General features: G+C 28.8%; 1 non-coding gene across 1 annotated transcript; it reads right to left on the reverse strand.

Moving 5' to 3' along the window:
* Window positions 1-9,830: 9,830 nt before the first annotated feature.
* Window positions 9,831-9,902, reverse strand: Trnah-gug. Its single transcript has one exon. It is a non-coding gene; the product is annotated as a tRNA-His (tRNA).
* Between the last annotated feature and the right edge of the window lie 3,593 nt (window positions 9,903-13,495).

Below are 13,495 nucleotides of genomic sequence, written 5' to 3' on the forward strand. Positions count from 1 at the left end.
GTGATAAATAGGTACATTGTAAATATAATATTGATAAATAATAATATGGCGATGATAAATTTAAAAAAATTTTACACCGACGATACTCTGCGAAACAGATTACATTCATCCCTTCTTTTGGACAAACTGAAAACCTAAACGTCTGATGTTAGGCGCACTACCGCTAGATTACGCCATAATGATGATTGTTGCCATATTATTAAATATTATTAACTATGTCGTACTATTATCGTACATTCATACTATTCAAAATATAAACATTATAAACCAATAATAGCATATTGATCAATACACCATACACGACAACATTAGAATATCGCAGTATAATTATATTATCATTTTATAATATATAAGATTATTGTTTTCTAACAATATTATGTCCTGCCCGCTGCAGATAAGAGTCATAACATATGGGCCCTAAAATCATATTTTTATGCACATAATAAAAATTGCTTTCAGACTGATAGTTTTTCCTCTAATATAGAAAATATTGGTTTTGCATGAGCTATAACTTTTATCAGCTTTTATTATTGTAAATTTATAATACAATTTATAGTGCCATAATAAACAAAATCAAAATGGAAAAATCGTTTCATTAAAATATTTTATTTTTTTCAGATTATTGAATCATGAGAAATTTATATAATTAACTTTTTTTTGTTATTGTTGTTATTGAATAAACCACAGCAGAATACTTAATAGCCGGTACATAGTACATAGGACCACTCGAACAATGAATTGAATGAATATTCTGATTACGTGACTTATTGGACTGAATAACAATATTAAAAAAAATATGTGTATACAAAAACTCTATAAAATACAGCTTAATGAACTGTATGCACCACCTGTTATTATTATCTACGGGTAGGAATAGGAAATAAAGGAAATTATAATATAACACGAAACTATCAGCCATCAGGAAGTATTTTATTATTTTTAAATAATTACGTTTAACAAATTGAATGGACGCGAGTTTCGCACTATTAACTAAGTTGATTTGTTAATTGTATATCATTCTTGGAAACCAAACGTTCAAATTGATGACTGAAATTAAATTTAAATTTTATAAAAAAAAAACTTATACCTACCTATGGAGATTTTGAATATTCTATAGTAAATAGCGTTGTAATATATGAGTGTTTCACTGTGACATTATACATCATAATTTATTAATTGAAAAATGAATTATATCTTTGAAAACTACTTATAAGTTAAAAAATTAATTCTCGAACTAGAAATATAAGGTTCGAATTTAATTTATTTTAGCTTTTACAGAGACTAAAACAAAATTTAATTATACGGATCTTATTATATTTACCGTCGTATTTTTACGATTTCGGGCGATTACACATGTTGTCACAATATGGGAAGGGTAAATGTAATTTTTAACTGTATAGTTATTTATTTATTGAAATAATATTTCAAAAGTTATTAAATTTTGTGGTTTTTTAATTTAAATTAAGAAAACTGCGTATATACTCTTATATTTATTTACCAGTATACCGATTACCAAGTTGTACATTACTTTATATATTACGTAATTCTACGAGATGCTAAAGATTGAATAGGAAATACAAATTAGGTGAATTTTATTAAGCTCTACGCATCTACTTAAAATGTATAATGTATACCTACAAATACCGTCTAAACAGCTGGACCATAAAACTGCACTGGCTCTTGAAATCGGTAATTTATGCTCCGGCACATTTTGTAACCGGGAGCTTTAGTCTAAATTCTTAGAATCTATTCAAGACGTTAGCTATTTCATGGTGATTAACTACCTAATTTCATTTTCAACCCACCCGGCTTATTTATTGTTATTTATATCCTATGCTTATATATTTTGGTTTTCACCTTATTACGACATTAATGTATATATAAATACACGTGCGCCTATATATACCTGTACAGCTTTACACATGTGATATAATAATAATATGTGTAGGCGTAAAGTGTAAATCGCCTCATACAGAATATACTAAACCTGTGCGAGATTTATAATTTGTATACTTCCGTGGTGGGTTTAGACGGGTCATGAAATTATGTTATATTTTGATAGTGTCTTATCGAAGCGGAGACTCGGAGTGGCTTTACAATTTTAGCTCGCCAAACAGTTATTTTAAACTATGAATGTTCAATTGTATCCTAACTAGCACTAATATAGATAAATTATGTTGATTTAGGATGAGTTCTAAACTTGTGTATTTGACCACCACACATTTCTTCCTACATATAATGGCGGCTGTGTTAAATGTTGAACCACATTTACATTTCGTGTTAAATGTCTGTGTGAATAACCTATTGATAATTTATTATTAATATTATATGTTTCTCGATAACAATCATAAAATCGCACACCGTCATGCAGGCGCCAAAGGAATGGTTAAAATCCAAATATGCTACTGCATATATTATGTATTTGTACTACACTACAGCTGCAAGCCAATGAGTTAACTCCCTTTATGGCCTTGCCAATCGGCTATCATCGTTTCAATCAATTTTTTTTTTCATGAGTTCAGAACAACATAATATTATAATCTCTTTCTATCATACCATATTACTCATACCACTTATAGACTGTGATTCATACTCTTCAAATCTAAAATCACGGTAGCGGTCCTGGTTGTTTCCCATCAGAGGCGTAATTAAAGGGCGATGAGAGGGATAGATTTTATGATATTTTGCAATATTTATAATTTAATAGTAATCGAACTATAAACTATAATATTTTAAATAATAGTGTTCTTAATAAAATTTAGGTAAGGTTTTTTTTCACCACTGAAGCAGATACCTATAAAATACATTGCTATTGGAAAATAACTTAAATTGTAAACTAAATCATGAATTAAAAATGTTCAAACAAAAAATACATTGGAATTAATAATTAATATTAAATGTTTAATGCATCAAACTATGGACTTGATGAAAAACTTTTATTCATATTTTATTTTATATATTATTTTATACGGGCTGTTAAGTCCAATTACAATCTTATCATAATTCATAATATAAATATATAATAAATCATTCAACTGCTAACTTAACATTACTTTTAAATTAATATTAGCTAGTCATGCACGCTAACACATTTGCGGAAGCTTCCTGTACGATCTACACAGTCAAAAAATAGACGTAAAACTAGATTTTTACGGAAAAATCATCAAAAAGTGACGAAGGCCAATAAAATAAAAGAAATATATCAAAAATGTCGCGTTTTTTTTCGTTTGCAAGCCGTTTCTGCAATGCATCTAACAATGCGTGTACAATTCCGGAGTCGAAAAATAAATCCTTTACCGCGACAACTTACATACGAGTTTTTTTTTCAAAAAAGTGGTTTTCAGTGGCCTTAGGTTAAATATTTGGATTTTCGTAATTTGTTGAATATTATATATCATATAATTTGAACATTTGTTGTAGGCCAAAATAAAATGTTCTGACGACAGACGGCGGCGGCTGGTGTCGATGAGACTCGATCGGCGGAATTGCCGCAGGGCGATTAAAAGAGTCAGCGGACCGCGGCACAACGCACCGATGTCCCGACACTGCTGTCCGCGTGGATTCGTCCTCGAGGACATCCCGTCGGCTGCGTCCCATTCCGGTGGCCACCGTTGGAATCGCGCGTCGCCGAACGCCGAGAGCGCCGAGTTTCCGCGGGTCCGGCGCCGCTGACCGGACGTATTCTCCACTCTATAATACAATACAAGCACATCACGGCATGTGCAAGTCTCCACCGCCGCCGTCGTCCTGTCCCGTGCGTCTGGCTGAGAGGGGCCGTGCTCGTGCGGACGCCATTCGCATCGGGAGCCACCACATACCCTGCAATGCGCCGCGGTGAAACGTCGTCGTCGTAGCCGGGACGGCTAACGGAAACGTCGGCGGTATGCAGCTAACGCCGACACACCGATAAGGCGACACCGGCGGTTTCTCGACGACGTCGCGGATCACACTTTCGACGGTGGTGTCGTGTACCCGTCGTCCGTGCCGTCCACGAGGGTTGTCGATTTGTTATCATGTCTACGACCAAATTATCGAGATCTCGGAAGACGTCGAACGTTTCAACAATGTATTTTTCTTCGATTGAGGACGTCATCGACTTGTTGTTGTTATAACGTGTTGTGCCCATCTCTTGAGCTATTTGAATTGAAAATCGACTCATTTGAAATGTAGTCGGATACCGATGCCGATAAATTTGAAAACCTCCCGGACGACGAGTGCGCAGCGTATTTTATCGTTATAGTCACTACCTATATTAATATTATTAATCATTTTGGTTTTTACTCAAAATATTAAAATAAGTTATTAGTTAAAGTAAATATTATATGACTTATAACAACAACATTTATATCGCCCCCATTTTATTTTAGTAAACGCTTTTTATTCCTTTCGTGTATTGTCTATTTGATTTTGACGGTTTTTTTTTCTGAAATGATATACAGTTATTTACTAAAAAAAAATTAATCTACCCCTCCCCCCCCCTCAAAGGAAAATTCTTAGTTACGGCACTACTTTTTCCATAACAGTCAAGTCGATTGTCGGCGTTTTTTATATATGATTATAATGAACCATAGTTACCTGCACAGGAATGATGTGATCCGTTATTCAGGAATTTATAATATGCTTTGTATATAAGTAATGTGACACTACGATAATTATTATTAAAAAAATGTATGCACTTTGTATATTTGTATGTGTGTTTCTCAGTGCATGTTAAGTGACTGTGCCCAAGTGATATTTAATATTAAAAAGCGTATATGAGTAATATCTCCGAACAAGACGTGCATTAAAACTACTTATATTATTTGTTGCATGCACGCGTATAATATGATTATCATTCATCGTACATCAATACAAAAAATACCGAATAATCGCACTCATAATATTTTACCGTTATCTGCAATAAATCTATTTTCTTGCCATCACAATGAAATACCAATACCTACCTGGCTGATTTTAAACTTTCTCAAAATTGCATAACTGAAATCCTGGATTGACTTCACTTTTACCTAAATCGTATATTATGTTATATAAAATCAATCAGCGCCATTTTCCCCTTAATATATAAATTTAACAGTCTCAAAAAATGTATTATCTACAATCACACCAACGGTAACTGTGATACAATATTTTAATTTTGTTTATTTGAAAAATATTGAAAACGCGTCTTAACGTACATACAAACAAAACCTAGGTACTTGTTAGAATTTCCATGTTTAGTAAACCAGCATGTTGATCCAATAGACTTGACATATTATAAAATATATATTAAACTTTTCAGAGTTCGGGTATTGAACTGAAGACGAACCGGAAAAGTCTTATCCTTAGGGTAGATCGTTATGCGATTACATTATAATAATACTATTACTAATAGTAATATTACATATTACTAATAATTTATTACAATCCACAAGTTTGACCAGTCTCGTAATCCCTCAGATCAAAAATCTCAAAATAATTATCAATAACACGTTCTTTAAAGATGAGATGAGAGAGTTTTAATTATTTTATTCTTTTATAATCTTAAACCAAAAATAGTCTTTAATCGTTGCTTGCACGGTCGACGTGTTTTAATGTTTAAATTATAATAGAATTATAATCATTATGTATTTTTGACTTATGTGAATTATCTATAACTATTATTTTGTATCTATCATCTATATACGATATTATGTAACATGTATGCATGAATATTTAATTTGGACTAAACACTGATGTATAATAATACTAAGTGATACTAATAAAAATCTCAATATTTTAGTGATAATTTTACAAACTTGAAAATTCAATTTTTTAAATAATCAAATAGGTAAAGACAAAATTACGCTTAACCAGGTTTTGACTAAATTGTATTCTTTATTTTATGATAATTCAAAAAAATAAAATAAAATAATAACCACAGAAACTTGAAATATTCACCAAGTATTTATATTATTATTTTCAATATATGGTATAGTTTTAAAACTATACCATGATAATACCAACAATATTATTACTTTTTTTGAGCTATTTATAGACAATTGAAATTTTTTAATTTTTTTTTTATAAATGCCTACCAATTACAAAATTATATTATGAACGGGTAAAAATTCTTAACGATTTAATGAATACCTAAGTGGTTAATTTCCCAATTAAAAAATATCACAAATTTACAGTCACGATATTGTTTAACATTATTTAAATGTATAGACTTGATAAAATTCGTGAAAACTTGAAAATTACAACCTATTTTGTAGTTAGAAATATGTGAAAAAATGTCTGTTTATACCGAAAATTTGATAAATAAATATAAGGTTCATTATACGTTATTCAAACAATAGGTGTGTAAGTAAGGAAGCCAAAGTAATTTCTTATGAGCATTTTATGCTCAAATTCTTAGAATATTGGATATTTACCTTTCACTATTTCCTTCCGATTTCAACGATTTTTTTTTTTTTTGTAATTGTTTTAAACTATCATTTAAAAAAAATTTTAACTCAATTTGAGGTTTTTATAAGCCTTTGTTAAATTTATTAACATTTTTTAAAATTTTAAATGTATATTTATGTAAAAAAAAAGTGCATATGCCTATACATTCAGTAAATAAATAAATAAATATGTACCTGAGATCAAGACAACAAAATTAATCTAAAGACATTTCTAATAAATGGATTCGTTATTATGGATAATATTCCGGAAATGATTAAATCAATGTACATTTCGCGATATTTACCAATTTGTACTTTGATAGTTTAAATAGTAAGTACACATGAAGCTACACCCCAACCACATAAGTAAATTCTACACAACATAAACTCAAAAGTGATTAATATTGTGAGTAAGAGACCGGAAGCGGAAATAATACGGCGTTGGTACTTGGTAATTATACAGATACTAACTCATGGTGTAACTCATACGAGGTTAATACTAAATAATAAAAATAAATATAATATAAGTTGTTTAGTAAATTACATATATTTTCAATAAAACAAACCAAATTTATACTACCTGAAAATATTCGAAAATAAAAATAAAAAAAAAACGTTTATAGATTTATATGTAATATTATTTACTCGCTTTAGTGTAATTTAAAATGAAAATTGCATAAAAAGCTTGTAATTAATTACACGAAAAGAATATGTAACAATAACTTTAAATAAATGAATGTATAATATATAATTTGTTATTATATAAACAAAACATTATAAAAATTGTACAGTAAAGATAGTAATCTGTCAATACATAGACGCTGGTCATTTATATAATATATACAATATTTTAAATACGGAGAATCAGATAATCACAATAAAAATCCTTAAATAATACAATAAATGTAATATTTTATTAAAATTTGCTAATATTTTTTTTTTATTAAATCATAAATTTAGTTTTAAACTTTTAAAGTAAAAAATACTTGTCTAGTATCGAACAAGTCTTAAAATAACGAAGAATATTTTTTTTCTAACTCTGAAACACAATAATTACACTGTACACTGCTCATGGGCGTAGCTAGAATTTCAATTAGGGGAGGGGGCAGTGGCATAGCCAATTTTAAATAATTAAAACTCAATTTATAAGGTGTAAGAAATATAATTTAGTTTAAAGGAGAAGGCACTTTCCCCACACTCGCTACGTCCATGACACTGCTCGATATTCATAAAATCAATAATCAAAACTATTTTTTGTATTTTATCAGTTATTGCAATTAATAAAAATGTGATCAAATCAATAGTTATTTATATTAGGTTCTCGTTGAAAAAATAAACATTCACCATTTTTTTTTCAAAGTTTTCAAGTATAATTTAATAATTATAAATCTATAGGGAAAAAATGTCCCAGAAAAATAACAGACTTAGTTTATTATTATTTAGTTAAATAAATATCACAAAAATATATACTACATATTATAGTAATGTAATGATCAATTTAGACCACTTTGGGAATGGTTCCATAAGGACCCAGACGGCTAGACCACAAGCCAGTATTTAAAAAAAAATGGTACATCTTTAAACAAGATTACAAAAAAAAAATATTGTACTTATAGCATCGACTATTTAGACACGTACAATTATACAAGTGTGTAATAAGACTTAAGGGTATGTACCTATTATCTATATTATGAAGTATAAAGAAATTATAATAATATGTAATATTATTAAAAGAATTATGACTTTGCTTCCCCAACCAAGTCTCTGAAGCTGCCCCTTGGTTCACTTATATTTTTAAACATATACATAAATTTTGTAAAACGTTTTTATTTAATTATTTATAATACGACTTTCACAAAGTTTTTTCTGCTAACCCAATTTTGTAGAATAATTGAGTAATTGTATAGTGTACTAAATATAGAATTCAAAGAGACTACGGTTTTGATACAGATAATGTTATATATATATGACAAAATATAAGTCATGTACAGTCATTTTATATTCACCAACTAAACAAGTTATTCCTGATAATAAAATATAATAATACACAAATAGTATAAATTGTATAACCCATAAAAAAATAATAAGTATTTCGGTATTTTTATTATTTATGACTGAGACTTTTTTCAATTTTGTTTTCTGGACTTTTTTTTTCTCAGGCCTATTTAGGATATTCTACTCTTGTATAGAAAATAAAGAATTTAAAATGTTCGAAACTTCGCATTTTACCTACACCTTTTATATTATAAAAGTAACTGATAACTGAATAATTCGGTAACGCTCGTAGAAAAAAAATAGCGGAATTATTAAAATACCTCGTCGGGACATTGAAATACAATAAAAAAAACTTAAAAAACTGTCTGCAACGTGGTACATATTAAAATCTTGTCCTTTTATATAATATAATATAAAAATAATAATAAGGATATACTTATACGGCTATACGTAACCTGTACTTATATTATAGTACGCAAGTCAATATAATTTGTGCTCTCAGTGTCAGTGTGTATAATAGGTAATTATAATCAGTATAATATTTATTATTATTATTATTATTATTATTATTGATTAATAATATAATAGGAACAACAAATTAAAATGTTTGATAATCTTAATAATATTAAAAAAAAAAAAACAACCGAGTGAACCATTTAACATAACACTTATAATTTTAAAAATGATTAATGTTTACGAAAATATTTATTTGATATCATTTTAAATTATAGAGAAACAATATTTTTCTAAAAATATTATTTTTACTAGTTTATTTCTTTTAATGACTACATGCTTTTTAACTCTTTGGTTTAAAGTAAAATATTTTTTGGAGTCTTAGCTGTATACAAATCGAATTTGTCAAGTGGTCTATGAGTTACAAGTATTTAAAGATGAGTGAAGTGGTACTGAAGTAGGTTATCGCACAAAGCGGTATTAGAGTCTACTATTTCGCGTATCTATAAAATTTAAATATTTATCAGTTATAAATTATAATAGTATTGTATTAGTATTACCAATACGCTATTTATTTAAACATTTATTTACACGGATAGAAACACGGAAATATTTTGTTTTTTTGCTTCAAATTATGAAATTCAAAATTTATGTTTTTATTCAAATGAGTAAAAACTTAAAAAATTATAACAATAAAAAATATTATATTGTAAAGACATGCAATTACATAAAAAAAATTGTCTTCTGAAAAATCAAGTTTTTATGTTAAATATATTGACCAGTAAGCAGAATTTATATAATGTAAAATGTTTGCCAAACTACAATAATAATTAATAACTAATATATTTAAAAAAATATATCTAATCCATTTAGAAAAAACTAAAGGAAATAGTTATAAATAAAGAATAATATCAAACATAAAAGATAAAAATAAATATAATACGCGAAAATAAACGAAATAAACAGCAAAAATTTCTGTGCCGTGACCAGGATTCGAACCTGGGTTATTGCGGCCACAACGCAAGGTCCTAACCACTAGACGATCACGGCAGATATTAAAAATCGTGTATATTTATTTTATTAAAGTATAATATAAGTTTCTTAAATATTTATAAATATGTAATTATGAAATTTAAATACTCGTATATGTAATTATATTTGATCCTTTTAAATTTTACATTACCTTTTTGATTTTATTCAATGTTGAAGTACATGTTGGTTATCACAATTATTAAATTAAATTAAGCTTTATAACTTGTAAGTAATTTAGAATAAAGATCTGTTGCTTAGAGTTTAAAGATCTGTGTTGAAACATTAAGTGGCCAAGGGCAGAAATGTGCAAAAGCCCCATTCCACGAGGGTGGTAGAAGTAAAGTCTAAACAAAAAATAATAATGATTTTATATATAATATTATTCGGTATAAGTAAGTACTGTAAAAAATAATATACATATAATATAATAACTATCTATCCTATAAAAACGTTTTTTTGTTTCTAATAATCTAAAAACTTCCCTTATCGATATTTGTTACCCTTAAGAGGACGTAGTAATTATCTAGGGCCACACGTAGCCTTTTGTTAATATTATAATTTTTAAGTAAGTTATGATCATTTTAAAATGTACAGTTTCAAAAATATCATAACTTGCTTAAAAATAATATCAATAAAAGGCTACGTGAGGCCCTGGATAATTATCTTACCTTTCAATTTTATAATAGATCAGTTCACTCTAATATAAAAACTAACAGCACACAATATTGAAAATGGTGAACGAAAATTTGCTATGTCGCACGTGTGTAAGACGGAGACAACACATGCGGGTTCTACATCCTCTTAATTAATAAATTAAAAATAAATATATTTTAAAACTTTGTAAACAAGAAAACGTCCTTATTACCAATAAATCTATTATAGGTACACCGATTGTATCTGCGGTATCGCCGGTATCCCGATATCTCAAGTGTCAAATATAAGTGTAGGTACCTTTATAAATATAACCGTTAAAATAATTTATAACTGTGCATTGTATTTGCATAATATATATCAGGGGTGGCCAATTTTAATAGACATGCGATCGACCTTCGAGATTTTCTAGGTTGTCGCGACCGACCAAAAAAAAAAAAAAAAAACAGGTTGTCAATAAACAAAAAATATATAGTTACACTTCTTTTATTCGATATCTGTGTATAATCTCGTTTTCCATGGTTATTTATTGTTTTTTTTCTAAATATAATTTTTATATTCGTGGGATATACAAATATATACGAATTTACAAGGAAAAAATTCAAAAATTTAAGAAAATGCGAAAGGGTGTCGCGATCGACTCAAATCCATCTCGCGATCGACTGGTTGGCCACCCCTGATATATATTATATATAGGCATATAAGCCATACAGCTATAAAATATTAATGAAACTGTTCATAATAACATAAAATATACTGATATACATAATATACAATAATGAATGTGATGCCAGTTATCCGACGAAATCCATATAGATGTGCTGTTCAATCGAGATACTCTAACCACGTTCACGGCCGCGTGTCACATATGTAAGACATGGGTGTACGTTCAGACAGACCGGTGTCACATATGTGTGTCAATATTATGTTAAGGTGGGGATTCATTTACTCCGGTTTATTTTAACAAATTTTATTTTGTTGCGGTTTATTTATACGTTTGATTTATACAGCTGATTTAAATTTTGGCCAATATATAGTTATTATTCTTATTTTTGCAGTATTGTTATGATATTTTTAATACTACGCTTTGGTTTATCTAGAGACCTACCAAATTTACCCCGAAGCCGTGAACGTGTTTATAGTCTAAAGTCATTATTTGATTCGTACGACCGAAATGGTCCTACTCATCACTGCGCATCATTTTTACTTCTGATTTTTTCCCGTTCGTTTTCGGCAATATTATACATTTATACGTCATACGTCATATTGGCTTATAGCCGATGAGTGATGGGTTTTCATTGTTTTCAATATATTATTTTAACTCGACACGATATTTGTATTTTGTAACAATATATTATGTCACAACACGAAGAAAATAAATGCCTCTTTCTCCCTCACTCTCTCTCTCGCTGAATCACTCTGACTCTCAGGATATTTATTGTTATCGTGTCACGAACAACCAATTGCGTAAATTTGTGTTTACGCGTATATACACTGTTATAGAACGCCTTTAATACCTGCGTCTGGAAATTGTAGTTGCTCGTGTTGTTCGAATTTCCACAGGCCGTACAACACGTCAAATCTAGTGTAGTCAACATTGACAAATACAACAATACGTCCGACACTGGAAATACGGCGAGAAGTTATCCTTTGTGCTAAACGCAGGTAGAATATAATTATATAAACTATAGTTATACTCGGGTCGGTGTACTTTAAAGTATAAACAACTAAACAACTATAATACAACATCATATCAGCTACCCACCATTTATAAACACACAATAAATAAGGTACGGTAGTATTACAACACTGGAGGGCTACACAGCGATGAAGATTATGATAATATAGCATTATAATGTCTAAATATTGTATGTACTTACGCAGTACACAGCCAGCAACCTAGTGACTGCATCAGTCCACCCAAAATTATAAGTCAAATTTGGAAACGCTTTCGTTATTCAGTGAAGATATTATACTGCACTAGTCTTAACCATGAATGTTGTTTAAGTGTGAAATCTGTTATCTATCATGACATCCTAGTCAAGTCGTTCCTATATAATCTTGTATAACAAATTATCAGCCTCCCCCTAAAGAAAAACAATCCCGATTATGCTGCTATAATGAGTAATAATATTTGGAGTTCAATACAATACAAATAAAGTTTTACTTTCACAAAAACAAAAAAAAGAATAGACAATAAATTAGCAAAATCTGGCTATATTGTATGAAATATGATTTCTTTTTTCGTGTGTAATAATTTTTTATTGTTGAAATTGATTGATTTTTTTTATTTTCCATACAGCCTGTTAACAGTGTTAACTTATATTTTTACTACCACGTAACGTGCCTATAATTATAGGAATTATCAGAATTTTCATCGCTTAATAAATAATAGACACTCTCAGGGTGACATTTTTGTCACTTTTTCAACAACAAAAAAAAGTTTCGCTGTGGCAAAATTAGATGATTTCTGCTGGTCTTATTTTAATTCTATAATATAAACTTAAGATTGATAACATCTCTTCAAAAATTAGACGATTTTCGAAATATGAATTTGTGGGTAGGACAAACGTTTTTTAAACATGGTCAGTTTTTTTAATCATACCAAAGTTAGAACATCATATTCTTAAAATCGCTTTGATTGAGTTTCACTAAAAGATGTCAACGAATCAAGCTTTTATAGAATTTACATTAGATCAGCAAAGGTCTCAATATTTTAACCAGTGTATAAAAACTATATATATATATATATATATATACTATTGATTGAAAAAAACCATCTTACTTAGGTATGTATTTTACTTGTTGCCTAAATATTGTTATTATTTTTAAAATTAAAGGTTTTAGAATTTAGTTATATGTTCCGGAAACGTTTAAATTCGTCGACCAATAATAATTGTTATCATCGTACTATATATTGAAATTAGAATCAACCACGGACAAATCAATTTGCACCGTAA

The sequence above is a fragment of the Rhopalosiphum maidis genome, chromosome 2 (genome assembly GCF_003676215.2).
Source record: "Rhopalosiphum maidis isolate BTI-1 chromosome 2, ASM367621v3, whole genome shotgun sequence".
NCBI lineage: Eukaryota > Metazoa > Arthropoda > Insecta > Hemiptera > Aphididae > Rhopalosiphum > Rhopalosiphum maidis.